The following is a 21,626-nucleotide window of genomic DNA, read 5'->3' as shown; positions in this document are numbered from 1 at the left end:
TGTGTCAACATATTTATAAATTACAGTCTTTTTAATAAACAGCTGCTGTCATCATCCACCAAATTTAGCCAACAGCTATTGATGAAGCTGACTAGCTAGCTAACGCTGACATAGGCTATAGTATAAATGCAGTCAATGTATCATGCAAAGTAAAGTGATTACTTCAAACTACAGTCTCGAAAAGTCAGACCTATATCCACACTGTGTTTTAACCCTGTTCCAGCACTGGAGAGTCAAATATAATATACATTCTCAAAGTTTGTAGTAAAACACTCATAACAGTGTAATTTTAATTATGCTACCTCATCTGTCAGCATGATGTAGGTGAATCACTTTGAGTCTCTTTGTACGTTACGTCATTGTTTACTCGCCCACGTCCCTATGGAGTAAGTGCACGAGCGTGAGCACGACTAACAGACTGCAGTTCACTTAACAGCCACAGGTATCATTAATAACAAGGGTTTCTAAATCTTACAACCTGCACCTTTAACGAACTAAATAGCTTTCAGCATGATTTCTCAAGGATAAGGTGTTGGAGTGATGGCTGCTGGAAATGGAGCCTGTCTAGATATATTTAAAAATGACCTTTTTCAAATAGTGATGGTGATGGTGATTATATCAGTAATGTCCTGACTACACTTTGTGATTAGTTGAATGGCACTTTGGCGAATTAAAGTACCAACTTCCTTCTGAAACAGCAAAATCTGTACATTATTATAAACTTTTGGCTGCCAGTGTAAATGCATGCTCAGAGACATTTGAAGCTGGTTCTGCAAAATGACTATTTTTTGTAATCAAACTATACAGAGAAAATTACTAGGCATTAAAAATATTCATGTAATAGTCATAGGTGGATGGTTATGTCATCCCTGGAGGCCTGCTGTAGGCTTAAACAGACTAGTTATTCATTATTTATTCATTTTGGGTGGCCCATTAATACTCGATTTGGCCCATATCTTTTGTGGCACTTTAAACATCTTAGGAGGAAAGAAATACACTACATTGATAAAATTTTCACATTTCAGACAGCCACAGACTTTTTCCAGACACAAAAACCAAAGTCTGTCTGTTCTGCACACCAGCAACACAAGCCAAGCGTCTGAACATCAAATGATGAGCCAATATGTGAGAAGAAAATGTGTTTCCATGTGCATATGATTTGTGCATCTTTCAAACTCCTAAATGGCAGTGGTGAAAAGACGAGCAGTGGCTGAGTGTGGAAAAGCTTGGTGATGCAATTCTCTGGCAGGGGCTCTTATGAAACACTGAGGAGATTAAAGTAAGTAGGTCAGTGGAACAACCAGAGAGCACACAGCATGCAGCGCTCTCCGCTGCTCCCTATTTGCCCCACCCCCATTTGTCGCTGTCATCACTTTATCTCCTCTGCTCCAACAGTTTCATCGCTCTCTGTTTCTTGTGTCCATCTTGAGTCCTGGGAGATTTGCTCCTCTTCTTTTCCTCATTACCTCACTTTTTGATACAACCTTTTTATTGTTATTTATGTAATTATATTTATGCAAAACCCCGGCCTGATTTCCCTGGGGGAGGGCATGCTTTACATCTAGTCTGCCGGCAGGTCATCCCCATCTACCTGGACGAGGGAGGGGACAAAGGGAGGGAAACAGAAATAATTAAAATGGGGGGTACTTCCTGTAACAGTGTAGTACCCCCCCCCCAAAAACACTGTAAAATTTAAAAGAGGGTAAAGGCCAACGCAGAGCGACAGTGAGAGAGAGAGAGAGGAGAGAGAGATTTAAAAAAAAAAAAAAAAAAAACTTGCCAGTTCTCCGATACGCCGCAGCTTGTTCCTTGGCAACTCCTCCACCCTCTATCGGAGGACAGCCGCGCCTCTCCGGGCGGATCAGAGGCAGTCCTCCAGCCCCTGGCGGACGGAACGCCTCGCCGCGTTCTCAGGGAACAGAAGGGGTCTCCCTCGCCCCTGGCAGCGGTTCTCCAGCTCCAGGCGGTCGCCAGTGAGCCCCTCCCCGCTCGTGGTCGGCGGTCTTAAACCCCGCCGCGTTTCATCAGCCAGTAGGCGACTCCTGCGCCCCTGGCAGTGGCCCTGACCGCTCCAGACGGTCGTTTAGGAGCCCCTACTCCCCTCGCGGTCGGCGGCCATCGTCCTCTTTCAGGCGGCTGGGCTCCTCGTCCCCCGGCAGATGGCCGCGGCTGCTCCGTTGGGGTGGACAGTAGTGGCGAGAACTCTACTACGGCGTATCCCTCCTCCTTCCTGGGTTTCGGCACCAGTGTAATGGGATCAATGGAAAGGAGGAGGCGAGAACCAGCTTGACGGTGTAAATCATATTTTAATAGTAAACTTAAAAGACAACAAACACACACATGACGGACATGGCCGTTAACGATCTCTCTCTCACACACGATCCTCTGCAGTCGGCCTTTAACCCTCACGGAGGTATAATTAGCCTAATACGGGACCGGGTGTGTAGGATCACGACCCGGCTCCGCCCTCCGCCCTGCCACAGTCTACTTTGTTAGCAAAATCCATCTCAACATGATGAAATGTCATGTGTTGTGATGGGATTTGCAGAATGTTTTGAATGACTATATATATATTTATTTCTATTTGTTCACCAGACTGGCCTGTTGCCATCTTTCATCTGTAACCAGTCCTGCTTGACTCACTCCCAACAGGACTCGAACCGGCATCTCCAACATGGGATGCACTAACGAGGCCTTTAGCATCAGTCGCTAGTGAGACTCTTGAGGCCAGGGTAGTGAGGTTTACACACTGCACAGTTACCTACCAGCTGGCTAACGTTACACTCACCCCCACAAACGTCACTCCCATCCAGGTCACAACACCACTGTAACTGGTTCTGCTTGACCTGCTCAGAGCAGAATTTAAACTGGGGTCTCTGGCATGGGAGGCAGGCGTGCTAACTAGGAGGCCAAATGCTACAGCCTCTAGCGTCAGTCGCTAGTGTACCTCTTGAGGTCAGGGGAGTGAGGTTTACATACTGCACAGCTACCTACCAGCTGGCTACCATTACACATCTGTCCACTCATCCTATCTTTCTGTCTTATGCAATAAACATGAAGTAGTTATAGAAGCTTACCTATGCATACCATATAACAATTTTGTACAACTCTAATGAATGCCATTTATAAAGTGCTTTTAAAATGTGTCCACAGTTCACCATTGTTACATTTAGCAATGTCTTTTTTCCCATTGATGTTGAGTTCTCTAGATTTTCTACATTCAACCTTTACGGTGTTCTCTCATGCGTGCTCGGTAACTAATAGCAGCAGCCATGACTTTCTGACCCTAAACCTACGTAAACGCAGAGTTACAGGAAGGGTGGGGGCAAGGGTTCTGAGTGAATCCAAATGCGTTGACAGGTTTTTATCTGTAGAAACAGTGGCAGAAATCAGTATGCACAATTATTATTAACGGTAAATAGACAAGTAAATGTTTTGAAAGCTGAACTGCAGCTGACAAGAGACATTTTCATAAGCTCATCTGCAAAGACTGGGAAACAAATATTACACCAAAATTAATTTAGGTTATACATTTTCTTGCACATTTGAATTTACAGTATTCTTTACAGCTGATATGTGACCTATAAAGACAATACAATATTTTTTCCTTGCACACACACACACACACACACACACACACACACAAAAGTAAAACGAAATATTTGGGACGAACGGTATGAAAATGTTTTAACAAATAACTACTGACTGACACAGATTCTGATACTGATATTTTGCCACTTTTGTTTTACTTGAGAATTATGCATCAAAAACCTACAAAGAGGTACAAAAGCTTTCGTTCTAACAATAAGTAGTTTCCATTGAACATGGATTGGATCTGTTGAACACATGACAGACCAACATTTTAAAGAGAGCCACAATGAAAGATAAATAGAAGATAAAAAGATAAAAAATATTGAAAAATGACTAAATATCACTGCATGATACTTGATGTAAAAAAAGGTTAATTTAATACTTCTAAAAAAATATTCACTTGTGTTTTTTCAGTTCAAAACAACAGAACTCACATTTTGAGTTTTGTACTCAAAAACTTTAAAATTGTGATGTAATGTACACTCACCTAAAGGATTATTAGGAACACCATACTAATACTGTGTTTGACCCCCTTTCGCCTTCAGAACTGCCTTAATTCTATGTGGCATTGATTCAACAAGGTGCTGAAAGCATTCTTTAGAAATGTTGGCCCATATTGATAGGATAGCATCTTGCAGTTGATGGAGATTTGTGGGATGCACATCCAGGGCATGAAGCTCCCGTTCCACCACATCCCAAAGATGCTCTATTGGGTTGAGATCTGGTGACTGTGGGGGCCATTTTAGTACAGTGAACTCATTGTCATGTTCAAGAAACCAATTTGAAATGATTCGAGCTTTGTGACATGGTGCATTATCCTGCTGGAAGTAGCCATCAGAGGATGGGTACATGGTGGCCATAAAGGGATGGACATGGTCAGAAACAATGCTCAGGTAGGCCGTGGCATTTAAGCGATGCCCAATTGGCACTAAGGGGCCTAAAGTGTGCCAAGAAAACATCCCCCACACCATTAAACCACCACCACCAGCCTGCACAGCGGTAACAAGGCATGATGGATCCATGTTCTCATTCTGTTTACGTCAAATTCTGACTCTACCATCTGAATGTCTCAACAGAAATCGAGACTCATCAGACCAGGCAACATTTTTCCAGTCTTCAACTGTCCAATTTTGGTGAGCTCTTGCAAATTGTAGCCTCTTTTTCCTGTTTGTAGTGGAGATGAGTGGTACCGGTGGGGTCTTCTGCTGTTGTAGCCCATCCACCTCAAGGTTGTGCGTGTTGTGGCTTCACAAATGCTTTGTTGCATACCTCGGTTGTAACGAGTGGTTATTTCAGGCAAAGTTGCTCTTCTATCAGCTTGAATCAGTCGGCCCATTCTCCTCTGACCTCTAGCATCAACAAGGCATTTTTGCCCACAGGACTGCCGCATACTGGATGTTTTTCCTTTTCACACCATTCTTTGTAAACCCTAGAAATGGTTGTGCGTGAAAATCCCAGTAACTGAGCAGATTGTGAAATACTCAGACCGGCCCGTCTGGCACCAACAACCATGCCACGCTCAAAATTGCTTAAATCACCTTTCTTTCCCATTCTGACATTCAGTTTGGAGTTCAGGAGATTGTCTTGACCAGGACCACACCCCTAAATGCATTGAAGCAACTGCCATGTGATTGGTTGATTAGATAATTGCATTAATGAGAAATTGAACAGGTGTTCCTAATAATCCTTTAGGTGAATGTATATAATAGAACATCACAAATTCATATTATGCAAACATAAATATTGGGCAATTCCATGGAGTTGTCAACCACATCAATTAAAAATAAAGTTATCAAAAGGAACAAAATGCCCTTTTAAATTCTATAGCGATGTAACAGATAATGGAAAATGTCACCCAGACCGCTTATCTCTTGCTTACACGATGCTGTCTGAAGCAGTAACCGAAGAGCTGATTGCAGTCTATTTTTAAACGCAGCTTTTCAAGCTTTTGTAATCACGCAATTGTGATTTCAAACTTAAAGGTGCATTCAGTAACTTTTGTCTTTGGGTCATCTTGGACAACACTGACACCTAGCGGCTTGGATGCAGCATCATTCAAAATCAATAGTTTTCAGTTTCAGATGCCGTTGTAGAAATTTAGAATTCACAGTTTGGATGGTTTTACCTCATCATGTATAGGTAAGTGCCACTTTCACAAGTTAATGTGAGAATGAGCAAGAATGAAATGTAAAATTTTCAATAGAATTAAATATTATATGTTCTTTGGAGTGCAAACCCTTCCACATTATGTGGCTATCATTATTTCTGGATTATGCATTTTAATTCAAAGAGTTTTTAAAAAGTGTGATGATAATTAATTATAAATTAACCATACATTTTTTTTATATCAGCGTTTTCATGGTTTGAATTTGGTAATTAACTGGCTGATAAATTTTGGCGGCCGATACATTGATGCATCTCTTCAAAATATCCCATTTCCCATAGACCCTCTGAAGAAGTGACCCAAGCCATATCTTGGAACCAATTTATCATGTACTGTAAACTTAATTGGCATTTAGCAACCATCTATCAACCCCTAGCAACCACCCAGATCACCATAGCAACCGCAAACAATAGAAACAACATTCAGAACACCATTGCAACCACCTAGCAACCACCTTGGCAAACACATAGTTATCAACCATTCAGAAAATGATAGCAACCACAGAGCAATGCCCTAGCAACAACCCACAACACCCTAGAAAATGCTGTTGAGCTTTGATCTTACAAACACCACTCACATTTTCTAAAACATATGGTATAACAATGCAATCCTGTGACTTTTGTAAACGGGTTAAAGAAATATTAAAATAAAGGAAAATTTCACCCCAAAAATTAAGATATTACTTTATTTCTTGAATAGAACACAAAGGCAGATGCAATGAAATTGAATGAGGATGCTAACATTTAGACAGAAACGTTATTTTTTTGGTGTACTATACCTTTAAACATCGCAAAGAGCCCTTGATCAATTGGGTGAGTGGATAGACTGAGAAACTTGATGTTGTGGGGAATAACAGATCAATGAAGTGACTGACTGGTAAACCCTCACACTCACTTTCCCTGTAACAAAGATGGAGGTTTGAGCCTTTGCAGGGATTATGCTTGATCCTGCCTTCGCATGGCGCCATAATCCGGCTGCCTCCTGCTCCTCTCTATCTCTCCCTCTAATCCTTTGCTTTTCTACAATTTAAAAAGCTCTCTAATCTCCACTGGCTTGAGCCTGCTTATCTGATGTGACTCCAGGCAACATACTACCATGTCAGTGTGTCAGTGAAAACACACATTCTCTCACCTTGTGTTCTCTTCTCACCTCCCATGCTCACTCTTATCCTGTCCTCCTCTTTCCTTTCTACATACCACCTCCCTGCATCTCTTTATTTTTGTTCTTTTAATTATATTGCTTCATTTCCACCTGTTTGCAGATCATGTGTGTGTAATGTTAAAGGGAGAGTTCACTTTAATTGTATGGAAAAAGTAAATGAAACTGAATGGTGTCTGAGGCTACAATTCTGCCTACTATCTCATTTTGTGCACTACAGAAAGTCATACAGGTTTGTAACAATGTCAGTGGGAGTAAATAATGAGTAATAATGAAATAATGAATTTTCTTTTTGAGTGAACCATCACTTTGAAATACCTTCTCATGTCCCATCTTACAGTAATATGTAGAGACAACTATAAGACAATCATTGGTAGGTTAATTTATCTGGAAAGTAAACACTGTTGCATTATAAAAAGCATTGCTTGTTTTTTTTTGAGCATTCCAACTAGTCAAACATTGTAAAACTGGTTCAACCAATTTTGGTTCAAACCTGTTTGCAAACAGTCATTTTAAAATGTATGTTTATAATTCTTTTGATGTTGACATGCTTTTTGCAATTTTATGTTAATATGCAGACACAAATATAATATAGGCTCTCTGAGGCATCCACGCACAACTCACCATGCACCCCACCGAGAGCAAGAACCACATTAAAGCGACCATGAGGAGGTTACCTCATGTGACTCTACCCTCCCTAGCAACCGGGCCAATTTGGTTGCTTAGGAGACCTGGCTGGAATCACTCAGCACGCCCTGGATTCCATCTCATAACTCCAGGTGCGGTAGTCAGCATCTTTACTCGCTGAGCTACCAGGCAACCATTCTCTAATGCTTTCTGAACATTGCTCTGTTTGTTTGAGTGGCCCAACATGTGAATTTCTGACTTGATCAATGGCATGAGTTTCTGGTGGAACCTGTTTGTTCGAACAATGGAACGAGGAGGAGAGTGTTTGGTAAACCTGTCTAATTAACAATAATTATTTTTGAATTTCCATTCAGTTTTTTTCGACTTCCTTATATTTGCAAATTGCTTAATTCAGTTTGACATTTGTAGTTTGTCTCTGAAAGTTTTATATTTGCCAGGAAACACAATTAGCTTTATTTCCATGTCGCCTAGCGAGTGTGGTTTGAGTGTTAGTGTTCAAGCTCTGATGCATTGAGCAGTGGTCCAAATGTGACGCTTATATTCTTCTCAGATCCACCCAAGTCATCTCTCCATAATTTTCTATTATCTCTTTACAATCCCATAATAAATACAGTTCAGCCATTTGGTTAACTTCTGCCAGACTTTGCCACTGAATTAGGCTGCCCCCATTGCCTAAACAACACACCCTCTCTCCAAAACCTCACCATACACATGTTAGAAAACCTGAACATACACGATGATCGACCCGCAAAGAGCATTTCTGATAAGAATAAATGCATGGGCCGCTCCTCTGAAACCTTTCTTTCACCAATTCCAACATACATATCTGTCTAGTAATAGAGACATTTTATGCATGGTCAGTACCGCCGCTCCCTTTATGCATACTACGCAGTCTAAGTAGGGCACCAACTCCCTAGGGGGGCACAATCTTACCCTAGGAGGGCACCAGCTGCCCGTTACACGTTATTCAAGGACCCGAAAGTAGATGCGGAACACAGACGATCGCTTCACGCTCATATCACGTGAACCTATCAATTTGGCATATAAAAGAAAATAATGTATACCGCATTAAATGATTATAGATTGAAAGCAATATAAGAACTACACTGAAATGGCATAAGATAACATCTATTTTAACATTTAATATAGTCCCATGCAAATCAATGCTACATTAACACCACAAAGTATTTATGTAGTCCCAACTCAAATGGATTAACTAAACTTCTACTTAAAGATTTTTAAAGGTGCACTCAGTAATTCTTTCCTGATTAAAAAAGTTGAACTCCTAAATACATGAATTGTAATTTTGCAATATATGTAGGAAATTATGACCACTCACATTAAAATGTCATCCAGTCATATCAGTACCCTTATAAAAGCCGTTTTATTCTACATGGAGAGGGCCACACAGAATCACATGACCAGCCGAATACTACTCTCTTAATCTCAGTAACCATCCTGTTATTTGACACTTTCACTCATTGACTAAAATAATCATGGCTGACTGTGAATACTAAATTTATGGCATTGGCCATTGGCATTTGAAATTGAAAACTATTGATTTTAAATTATGCAGCATCCAAGCCATTAGGTGTCAGTGTAAGTTCAAGATGACACAAAGACTTAGTTACTGAGAGCACCTTTAAATTTGTAGAACCCAATGAAATCAAGTTGTGACAATGTTCTAGAATTGTGTTTTTTAGTTCATTTTAATTAAATTGAACAGGCAGCAAAAGTTTTTGTTCAAGTGTAACACTGAAAGTTTCAAAGTAAAACCAGCCTCATGAGACAAAACACATTTATTTTATTAGCTTGTCACTGCAAACTTCCACAGAACTAGATAGTAAACAAAAGAAAACAGGATTATTTAAATGTCAAAATGAGATTGCATTGTTGTAGGATTTGTGGTATGTCTGGCATGTGCACTTCAGTCAACAAAGGCTTTTGACAACAACAGTGCCTACATTTCTTCTACCTTAACCTTTTCAAACAAAACAATACATATACGTATAACAAATAACGGGAAGACAAAAATGAGGAAAGAGATGGCAGTCACACCCATCAAAAGAGAGAAACTGAGCGAAAGACAGAAAGTGAGAGAGTTTTTACACATTTTACAAACAGCAAAAAAACAATATGCCACCAGAAAGGTGCACAAAAGCGTGATGATGTCTGCTTTGCAAGGCAAATTTCCCTGCAAATGTTCCGGTTGGAAGGAGAAACCAGATGCTTGCTAAGCCATTGAAAACACGTAAAAGGGCAGCAATGATGTTGCTGTGGAAACGGACGAGTGAGTCTGTTTACCAGTGTTGAGTCATCTAGCGTGTCATGCCATGTGAGAGTGACCCATATAACAGCTTATTTTTTTCACTCATAAAATTAAAAAGAATGGTTACTGATGCTAACATTAGCCTTCAGGTTTAAAACAACATGAGGGTGAGTAAATGATTACAGAATGAACTGTCCCTTTAAGATTCATTGTGAAGCCAACTTCTGCATGGAAAAGCACAACCACATGTAATTCCAGTACTTGTTACTGGAAACTTGATGCACTGTATCTAGGCATGTAACTTCACAAGAAGACAAATCATTTTAAAATAAATAAAACTATGTATCTTAAATTCCTGAAAGGGAGAGAAAGAAACAGAGCAATATATAAACAGAAAGCAAATGGATCTAATATAATTAAGATATCATGGAACAAAGGCCATGAAAACAAGCATTCATCCATCTACAGATGAACTAGAAAGATGACAAAACTCTGTTTCGTCTGTATCTGGTGGCCTTTTACTGTAACCCCCCACATACCTGCTCTCACAACCTATAGACAACCACCATGGGGGCTCTATCTCACCCCTCACTGTTGTCCTGTCTGTCTGTCAGTCTCTCATATGTTTATTAATTAAAAGTAAAAAAAGCTTTATTGAGATGATTGTTACCATTTTATATTCGCTTTAAGTGGTAAAGTTTCAGGTCAGTGTAATGCTAAACAATTCATTTTTCAGACCACACCAATCCAAATGAAAAAAACAGAAAAAAGGTTTGGATTAGATTTTGTTCCAGTAACTTCAAGAATGGATAATTGTCCTTTTCTTCAACTTAACTGTTTTTAAATTATGACTTTAGAAATATTTTTTTAAAAATAATTGACCAATTTAAATTGTTTTTGTCTTGCAATTTGTGCTGTGGGTTGTACCAATAGTGCGGGGTTATGGGTTAGGGAATGGACTGCATGTACGTTGAGGAGTAGTTTACAAGGCATGCCCAGGGGTTAACAGTCAAAGGCACACGTGGCACCTTTGTTACACGGAGCGCGGGTAATAGCAAGACTGGACAAACCATTCATGCCACTGAGCGCAAACTTGGTGCCAAGTGTGTCTCTATGCTTTAAGCATAAAAGGTTTTGCTTTTCGTTGTTTGCTCCGTGAAGTTTGGCTGGCAGAGGCTGGCACTGACGGATCACATCTGTGAGAGTCCTCCTGCCACTCGTATCAATTTGTTTGTATCAAGTTTATTTATAAAGCATACTAGCAATAAACAATGGTGACCTCTTCTGAAATGCTTTTAAACAGTGTTTACTTGTCAGAAGGTGTGAGAGACAGGATCCAAAAGCAGAGGTAACTGTTCAATCAGATTTATTAATCAACACAAAATTCTCTTTTCAAACTAAGCATGCCCAGGGAATGTTTCTCCCCCGACACGAGGGCAGAGACCGAGGAATCCTCCTCCACTCTAACTGGACTACAGTCACATCTGAATCAACACAGCACCAAACATTCACATTGGTAATCATAATAACAATGATCCAAAATCGGACATAACACGAGGGGATTTAAATAAGCGGAAAACAAACAAGGGTCAGGTGCCGCTCGCAGCTGAATGTTGTAACGATTAGCGTTCCCATGGAAACAATCAGGGTTCCCTTGGAAATGCTGATTCAGCATGTCAGCGGCACCTGAAACAGATGAGGGAAAAGCGTAAACTCGCTTTGACACAAACAGACAAGGGACGATGATATCATGTTTCTCGACAGACAAAACCCAACCTAACGGGTTGACAGGACCATGACATCAACTGAGAGTGCATGGTAGTAACGCCGGTGTGCTCACACAAAAGGGGCACACAAAGCACAGAGGCAGGCGGATACTGTCACGTATCTCCCCTTGCCAGTACCTCCCCTCGAAGGATGCCTCCTGGCAACCCGGTGTGCATGGGCGATGGCCGCTGGGCAGGGGACAGAGAACTGGGCGGCAATGAGCTCTTTGGTCCTGGGCACTGGCAGAGGCAGAGGAGCAGCATTCGTGGCTGTGAACACAGACAGGGACAGGGGAATGACCTCCGTGGTCATGGTCATGGGCACTGGCAGTTGTAGGGGAACAGCCTTCGTGGCTGTGAACACAGGTAGTGACAGAGGAATGACCTCTGTGGTCATAGGCACTGGCAGTGGCAAGGGAACAGCCCTCATGGCTGTGAATACAGGCAGTGACAGGGGAGAGACTTCTGCTGTCGTGGGTGCTGACAGTGACAGGGGAACAGTCTCCATGACCGGGAGTGCTGGCAGCGACTGGGGAACGGCCTCCATGACCGGGAGCGCTGGCAGTGACTGGGGAATGGCCTCCGTGGTGGTGGAAGCTGGCAGTGACAGAGGAGCAGGCATCTGGCTCCTCCTCATAGCCGAGGCCCGAACAAACCGAACGGTCACAAATTGGTGTAAGCCAAATGGCATGGAGAAAGACATTTTATCATGGGATATTGGCATTGAGGGGATCTGCCAGTAACCCTTTGTCAAATCCAGTGTCAAGTAAAAATGAGCTGCGCCCATCCAATCGAGCAGTTTGCCAATATGAGGCATTGGATATAACAGGTTCATACCAGTTCTTTCAAGGGGACCTCGATCAGTGAAAGCGGGCACAATGACACTCTTTGGGTAGACGGCAGATTCACCAGCCGTGGACATCCCTGAGAATGACTGGCCAATAGAAATAGGCCATTAGACAGTTCTCTCTTGTCCTCAGTGAACCACCATCAGCTTATAATTAGCCATCGGGAATAGCATTTCGCAACGGCTCTTCGGTATTAACAAGTGTGTTGTATCCTCCTTTGTCTAAGCATCCTGCATCACTCGATACAACCAATCCTTAATAATCGAAAAATATGGATATGAGAGTGCAATATTTGGCTGAAGAGATTCACCATCAATCACTTTCACTTGGTCGAAGTTGTGCATAAGGGTTCATCTACTCCAGGGGAAATCCCCTGCAGGGAATTCTCTAAGGTGTGTGGAAGCCGAGACTTCCCCCTCCCTTACGTCATCCTGACACAGAGCTGACTTAGACAGCCCCAGCTCCACATCCCCAGCCAGCACAGATGCTTTGTTACAGGACCCATTCACATAAATTTCCATCAATAAGTACCCCACTACCTTCAATGCTTTTGCCCTTTACATTGAATAACGATGGTCAATAAGGGGTAATCGTGCATATGCACACACCTCTCCTTCGTACCGCATACTCACAAGTATGCGGTACATCACAGCTCGATCGGGGGCAGCCCGCAGCATGTCTGGGACCCGGACCAATGTCCCCACCTCCATCACCAGGCATTGGTCATGTCTCTGCGCAGCTCCAGCAGGCCGGCCCAGACTTCACATTCACGCCCGCGATGGTGGATTCAATAACCTAGGAGTGTGAACAGAGAGGTACAGGGGGAACAGGCGGGTTGTGCAGTCCCCGACGCTGGTCTGGGGGGACTGCACAACCCTCCTCCCCTTTTCCGGTGAGGAGGAAAAGGATGGGATGAAGGGGAGGGAAGAGAAGGAGGAGAGACAGGAGAGAGAGAGAGGATCCCGAATACACCACTATATTGTCCTCTGCAAGCTGGATGACCGTATGGAGCGATGCTGGGCAATGGCACTGGACCCACTCCGCCGTTCATCTCAGAAGCCAAGCAATAAACTGCTCCAGCACCACCAGATTGATTGCAGTCTCGACATTGCATTGCTCAGCCAGCAACCACCTCTGGCAGGCATCCCGGAGCTGCTGGGTGAAAGCAAACGGGCGGCCGTGCTCGCCAAGGGTCAGCTAGCGGAAGCATTGGCACTGTTGCTCTAAAGTCTGGCTGACCAGCTGCAAGATGGATTTCTTCAAATGTGCGTACACCAGGAGGTTCTCCACAGTGAGTTGGGCCTCCCCGGGCAACAGGAGTACCAAACAGACCACCCACTGGGTGCTTAGCCAACCGCATGCCCTCGCTTCCGGATCGTCTTGAAGGCCCATCTTGACGGGGTAGCAAACACTGGAGCACCTGCCGGTCCTCCTCTTGGGCCTGGAAGGCACAATGAACCACTGTTCTTGCTCTGCAAGCAGCTCGAGGGGGGCCTGATACTGTGACTGTTGGATGCTTGCGAGGGTCTTGAACACTTCTTCCAGAGGTGAGGATTCCGGCATTCTTCCTCCTTCATTGATGTAACAGGTTCATCATTATGACGTAAGGAGGAAGTGGGAGATGGCGAGATCCAACACAAAATGTACTTTATTACTACAATGAATAAAACTTGCATTTCAGCAGAATTATAAACTCTCAACATATGTTTCTGTCTGCTTGCACACTCTTCCCCCTCTCTGGCATCTGGCTCGCTCTTAAATCCATCTCCAACTCTCACTGCAATGACAAACAGCTGTTAGAGATAATCAATGACAGTTGATGATCCTCACCATTCTCATCTCCTGATCTCACTCTCCATTCACAAGTCGGCACTCGACCACGGCCCCACCTTCACACTAGTCTTTCTCACACTAATTTAAATAATAATATGGGTCATTCAGACTTCTACATTTTCTCTCAGGGGATACCTCTGAACCCCCTGAAGTATCATTCCTCAGTCACAAGGGCTTCTATGCCCTCATATTTTTGTATCTGAATGCAAAAAAAGATATAATCTAAATGTAAAAATATTCAAACAAATATTGGACTGATGTTATTAAGCTTCAAAATGATGACCAACGTACCAACGTTCATATCCAAATGCATTTGATTGATAAACTCAATAAAATATTGTAATATTTGGTAACACTTTATTTTGATGGTCCCAAGTAGATATTTAACTGACTATGAGTGACTATTTAACTGACTATAAGTGACTTATCAACTGGCTTGCTATAGCTAGTAAACAGTGTTTCAACAAACATTCATTAGACTATTTTGATAAGTCTAATATTTTGGTAGAAGGTCCTTCAGACTCCACTACTTTTTCTGTCTCTGGGTCCCCAAAGCAGTTTTCTGGAGTACTTTTACAGTTTAGGATTGAATTTTTTTAGGGAAATTTGGAAATAAACTTGGAAATAAAAAAAATTTGCAAATTGCAAATGTGAATGTACATTGTGATAAATATCGATATCATATGATATGAAAAATAATATCATGATAATATTTTTTTTTACCATATTCCTCAGGTGAAAATAAACTAATCAATGGGATTAAAGATGTTCCTTTATCGTTGAAGACCTACATATTATTCCTCTCACCATTAAACTCTATGTAAATCTCTGCTTTACTAGCCCTAAGACATCTCTTACTGTAACATCTAGGTCTGAGGGCTTGAAACATAACAGATGTTGTTTCTACAATATCCTCTGGTAGGGAACAAACCCTATCAAATTTGATCAATTGAAATTACATTTCTATATAAGGACAGCCATTAAAGTTCCTGCTCTGTTTCTCTTTGAATTTATTTCTGTGCTTTTTCCTGCTTTATTTTCTTTCTTTCTTTGCGCTCTCTCTCTCTCTCTCTCTCTCTCTCTCTCTCTCTCTCTCTCTCTCTCACCTTTTGTTCCCTCCTATCCTTCTTTCATTCAATAACACTCTGTCCTTAAAAAAAATCATCATCTTTCCATTTTGTCAGTCTCCATGGTAACAGCTCTGTTCTCTTCCTTTAATTACCATCATTCTCTTTCAGTTAAGACACTCTCCATCTCAGTATTTCCCCCCCATCTCTCGCTCACATCTTGAGAGTCTCAAACTTCAGGGGTCAATTCGAGGTTACACTGTTTCATTTCATTCTCTCCCCACTATCAGATTCTAGAGACTCGCTGAATTCTATATGAGAGTAAGCGAGAAGAGAGACAAGATATTGGTGGAAAAGCAAAGATCTAACGATTCTCGGTGGTCAAGCCTTATGTTACAGCCCTCTGCAGTGTGAGCACAGTGATTGGTGCATACAGCAGGGCCATGTGAGCAATCACAGCATATATGATAATCACCCGATGCACTCTGAAAGTGAGCAGACTGTTTCTACGAGAGAGTTTTTTTTTTATATAGCCTGTCAGCAGGAAACCACATATGGCAATGTGAAAGTGTGATCATTTACAATAACAGCACACAACAAGGCAGAAAGATAGATAGACAGACAGACAGATGAATGGACAAGCAGGTACATGAATGGGTAGAAAGACATACAGACAGACAGACAGACAGACAGACAGACAGACAGACAAATTAATAGGGTAGACAGATAGACGTCTGTCTAAAGAAAATGACAGAAAGAATGACATATAGATAGATAGCCAGACAGACATACATATAGACAGACAGAGAGAGACAGACAGACAGACAGACAGACAGACATACACATATACATACATACATACAGGCAGGCAGGCAGATGGATGGATGGACAGGCAGGTCAATTAATGGGTAGACAGAGAGCTAGACAACCAGAAAGAATGACAGACAGCCAGAAAGAATGACAGATAGATAGGACAGGCAGCCAGGTATATGAATGGATAGACAGACAGACAGGCAGGTATATGAATAGACAGACAGACAGGCAGGTACAGGAACACTAAAACCACACAGTGAGAATGTTTGAATGTCATTTTCATTGCATTATATAACAAAGAATCAAACCAAGTGGCAATTTTAGTCATATATTTTTAAGCGTGGCTAAAGTGTCCAACTACATTTTGGGGCCACTGTATGTTGAACAGTTTATTGTGTGTGGAACAAACTATTAAGTCAAATTCCTTGTATATGTAACTTGTCCAAAAAACTAATTCTAATTCTTAATTTTAAACTTCAAATGAGTTTAGGAAATTAAAATAAATGTCAGATCTTGCATTTGCAGAATGGGAAAAAGAGTGAAGCATGTTCAACAGGTGGTCAAAAATATTTAATATGTTTTTTGATGCTGAATAGTTGTTCTAAAAACATGAACTTATAATATGGCATAAACTCCTAAAATTGCCATTGTGTGAATACTATGTGAGAGTGTTTTGAGAGTCTCTGTGCTGTTAAGCAATGAAAAATGGCAACTATCTTAAAGCAGCTTAAAAAATACGAATGTGCAAGTTCCTCAAAAGAAACACTGAGTAGATTGCAGCAGATTAGATGCTGAGACAAAACACAGAAGTGGCATAAATAGCAAACCCATATAAAACAATACAATTAAATTAAAAAACCCTCCAGAGGAAGGGATCATTTGAAACATGCTCCCAAAACAGAACACACTATAAATGCTTTACTCACAACAGGCATTTTTATTGATTCCATATATCAAATCAAATAGGCACACAGAAAATGCTAAATTAAACCACGTGAAATCATAACTTTCCCCCTCGAAAGTCTCCATCCCCTGAGGATTACATGCCTGCCAATCATCATGCCGGTAAGGACCCAACTCTCCATATATCCATCACCATATTCAGGACTGCCCCATCACCCAAAATACACAGTCTGGGGCAAAATGAAAATGGAGTGTCCACTACATCACACGATCTTTCTCCCAAAATCTCTTGAGAGGAGATGAAGCTCCATCATCCAGACTCTGAATTAATGGGGAGTAATACACTGATGCCTCATGACCTATTCCAAAAGCAGTAATCACCACTTCCAGAGTATCTGCCGCTTTAGGGGTGTGTATGCTTAATTCGGACATTAAATACATGTCGGAATTAAACACTCTGGACACTTTTGCCCAAACCGTGTGTAAATGCGAGATAATGGGTTGCGACTTGACTTCTCCGATTAGTTTAATAGAAAGGCAATAGCAAAATAGGGAAAATAACTTCCTGTTCGATACAAAACCAGGGAGGGGCTCTCTCAATTTATTGAAATGTAATCTGGGATGCTTACATTCCAAATAAAGGACTTTGCTATACTATAAAATTGCTTGAAATAAGAGAGGAGGACATCTATGGAGAGACTGTAGCAGGTAGTTGAATTTTGGAATACAATTCATTTAATAACATTAACCTTCCCAATCATAGATAAATGTAATGAAGCCCACCTGCCCACATCACTCAAAAAAAGTTTTATTAAGGGGTCAAAATTAACTCTGATGCCCAAATACTTAATACCCTGTTTGGGCCACTGGAAAGCACCCGGTAGTATGCTGTCAGAGCCAAAGCTTCGGATTTATACCAACTGACTCTGTACCCTGAGAACTTAGAAAAGGTATGAATAATTCTGTTGAAGCAAGGCATAGATCTAGTGGGGTGGAGACAAATAAAAAAATATAATCTGCGTAAAGAAAAAGCTTATGCGCCATACCTCCTGCCACCACCCCTGGAAAATCATCTTCCTTTCTTATCTCGGCTGCTAATGGTTCCAGGGTAAGATAGAACAATAATGGGAAAAAGAGCCACCCTGCACGGTGCCACTGTCCAGAGTAAAATAATATGAAATTAATCCATTTGTTTGTACCGCCGCTATCAGGTGTCTATAAAATAACTTAATCCATCCAAAATAAGTATTCCCGAAAGCTTTCCATTCTTTAATGATTCCGTGTAAACTTCTAACAAAAGTGGAGCCAGTTCTGTAGCATTAGATCTACAAAATCCATCTGGCCCCAGAGGCTTGCCTGTAGGCAAGGTCTTAAGTACCTTGCCAAGCTCCTAAAAGGTTATCTCAGAATCAAGATAGTTTATTTGCTCAGTCATCAGTTTAGGGAGTTCTAATGGTTCCACAAAATTTCTAATATCCTCATAACTAGACGAAAATGTGGAGCTATAGAGATCAAGACAGAATCATTTAAAAGCATTTTTAATATCAATGGCAGAGGTAAAAATTTCTCCATCAGCAGATTTCACTGAGGGATTGGTAGAAAAACACTCACTCTTTATATTTAAATTTTGACATACAAGAGGTCATTCTACTATTAAATCATATTGTAAATTTCAGAAATCAAAACTTAATCTTCAATGCTACAAAAGCATTTAGTGAAACCAAAATGCAAAAAACACTTCAATGACTTCCTTACATAACTAGGGGGCCCATTAATTCATGACCACCTATACAGCAAAAAAACATTAACACCTACTTTGTCATGACACCATTGGCACTGCCAACTGGTGCTCCGTTAATACACCAAGAGAGAGTGAGACAAACAGGCATAGTATGGCATAACTATTCATGAACATTAAAGGGGACTCATCTGGACTAATTTTACATTTGTATACAAACATGCACTAGACAGATGTCTTTGGCTGTTGTCATGTAACTTGCTCTACTTTTAAAAGATGTGGTGTCAAGTTACATCTCTGAAAAGGAGAACACATTCGGTTTCATCAGCTTCTGCTTCTTGCTGTTTTGAGCACACAAACACCCTGGACACTTTCTCGAGCTCATCTGCGATATTTTTAATTGTTGGTGTCTGTAAATACACACTTGATGGATGTCTTTGATCATTTTTATGCATTTTCAGTGATGTGATACTGTATGTGTGTGCATCTATTTACTGTGCTTTGGACCATGTATGTGCTTTTTTTTGGACTTATATCAGCATGAATTGTCTATATGGCCCTACACCAGCACTGCTGTGATTACCTACGGCCGAATCACAGCAGTGCTGATGTAGGGCCATATCGCACTCTTGCTCATGTGATATTGCTTAAATGTGTGTGTATATATATATATATATATATATATATATATATGTATATGTGTGTGTGTGTGTGTGTGTGTGTGTGTGTGTGTGTGTAAATAATAAAAAAAAAAAAAAAAGAGTATGCCATGACCCCTTTAAAAACTCTTCAAGAGCCAAATGAAAGTGAGAATTGGCTTTGGACGATAAATAAAACATTAGTCGCAGGTTGGTCACTGTAATAGAAACTGCACCATAACATGGTCAAAAAAGATAGTCTGATAAAGAAAATGATCAGTTTCTCTGGATTTAGGAATGGTTTGAGTTTTTATTGTTTTATAAAATACTGACAACATTTCTCCCAAATTCCAAATAAAAATATTGTAATTTAGAGCATTTATTTGCAGAAAATCACAACTGGTCGAAATAACAAAAAAGATGCCGTGTTTTCGTGGCTTGAGTCATGCGTCCTTTACAAAGACGAATCTGCCTTGCTGAAGCATCTCCAGGCCATCACAGATCCTCCACCTGCTCATCTAATGGTAAGACAGAGACCTGGAGAGGCCTTCAAACCACAGTGTTTCGCACCCACTGTGAAATTTGGTGGAGGATCAGCGATGATCTGTGGTGCTTCAGCAAGGCTGCAATTGGGCAGATTTGTCTTTCTGAAGGACTCATGAATCAAGACACACACAAGGTTATCCTGGAAGAAAACTTCCTTCTGCTCTGACAATATTCCTCAACTTTGAGGATTGTTTCTTCCAGCAGGACAATGCTCCATGCCACACAGCCAGGTCAATCAAGGTGTGGATGGAGGACCATTGGATTAAGACCCTGTCATGGCCAGCCCAATCTCCAGACCTGAACCTCATTGAAAATCTGATGTGATCAAGAGGAAGATTGATGGTCACAAACCATCAAATAAAGCCGAGCTGCTTGAATTTTTGTGCCATGAATGGCATAAAATCACCCAAAAGCAATGTGAAAGACTGGAAGAGAGCATGCCAAGATGCATGAATCAGGGTTATTCCACCAAAAATTGATTTCTGAACATTTCCTAAGTTAAACATTAGTATGGTGTTGCTTAATAAAGAATATGAACTTGTTTTCTTTGCATTATCCAAGGTCTGAAAACACTACATCTTTTTTGTTATTTTGACCAGTTGTCATTTTCTGCAAATAAATGCTCTAAATGACAAAAATTGTATTTGGAATTTGGGATAAATGTTGGCAGTAGTTCATAGAATAAAACAAAAATATAAATTTTACTTAAAAACATACCAAAATCCAGAGAAACTGATAATTTTAGCGTATATATATATATATATATATATATATATATATATATATATATATATATATTATAACTTTAAATTTAACTCTCATTATAGAGAGAATCTGATTGGACAAAAATCTGTGTAGTGCAAGATGAGTCATCGATATTTGTGTCTGTGCCACAAAGTGAAAGAAAAAAATCTTCCACTCTTCTACCAAGTAATATTGTTCATCAATGGCTACAGTGTTTCCCAAAGCAACTTGGCACATTCATCTAAAAAACAAATGATAAGTAGCTACTACTGGCTATTTTACAACAGCTTCGAACATGTCTCATGCATTCAGAATGTAAAGCCAGAATAATCGGTTTCATAATAACTTTTAGATTAATACAAGCTCATATAGACATTTGGCTGGACAATGCACAAAAGTAGCAATCTTTCTCCAGGCCCTACATTTGAGGAGTATGATTGAGGTCCAAAATGCTCCTCTACCCCACTTTTACCTTACAATGACACACTGACATACTTACCCCAAACAACAATGTCACATTGATGGATATACAGGCAATTTGAAGTACCTGATTCTCCTAAAGAATTGTACAGCTGACCTACTTCAGATGTTCTGTCCATGAGAATAGATGCAGTTCAGAACAGGCCAGTCCTGAAAGACAGAAATTGGTCATCCATTTACACCCTGTTTCAATCACAGAGACCCCAGAGTCTGACCCTAGACTGTGTCATAATAATTTGCAGCTTTTTTCCCCTGGCAATTTCTAAAGATGAGAGAAAAGAAATGTTAGAAAATAATCATAATAAAAAAAAAGAATGGCTTGGAAAAACACTGCTTTGATTCACTACATTCAAACTAGAATGTGGCATACGGACAAATAAAGAAAAGAGAGAGATGGAGGCAAAGAGGGAGCGAGAGAGA

This window comes from Xyrauchen texanus, chromosome 9, assembly GCF_025860055.1.
Source record: "Xyrauchen texanus isolate HMW12.3.18 chromosome 9, RBS_HiC_50CHRs, whole genome shotgun sequence".
NCBI classification, from domain to species: Eukaryota; Metazoa; Chordata; class Actinopteri; order Cypriniformes; family Catostomidae; genus Xyrauchen; species Xyrauchen texanus.
The sequence above is the reverse complement of the archived record's forward strand: the minus strand, read 5'-3'. Positions refer to the sequence as shown.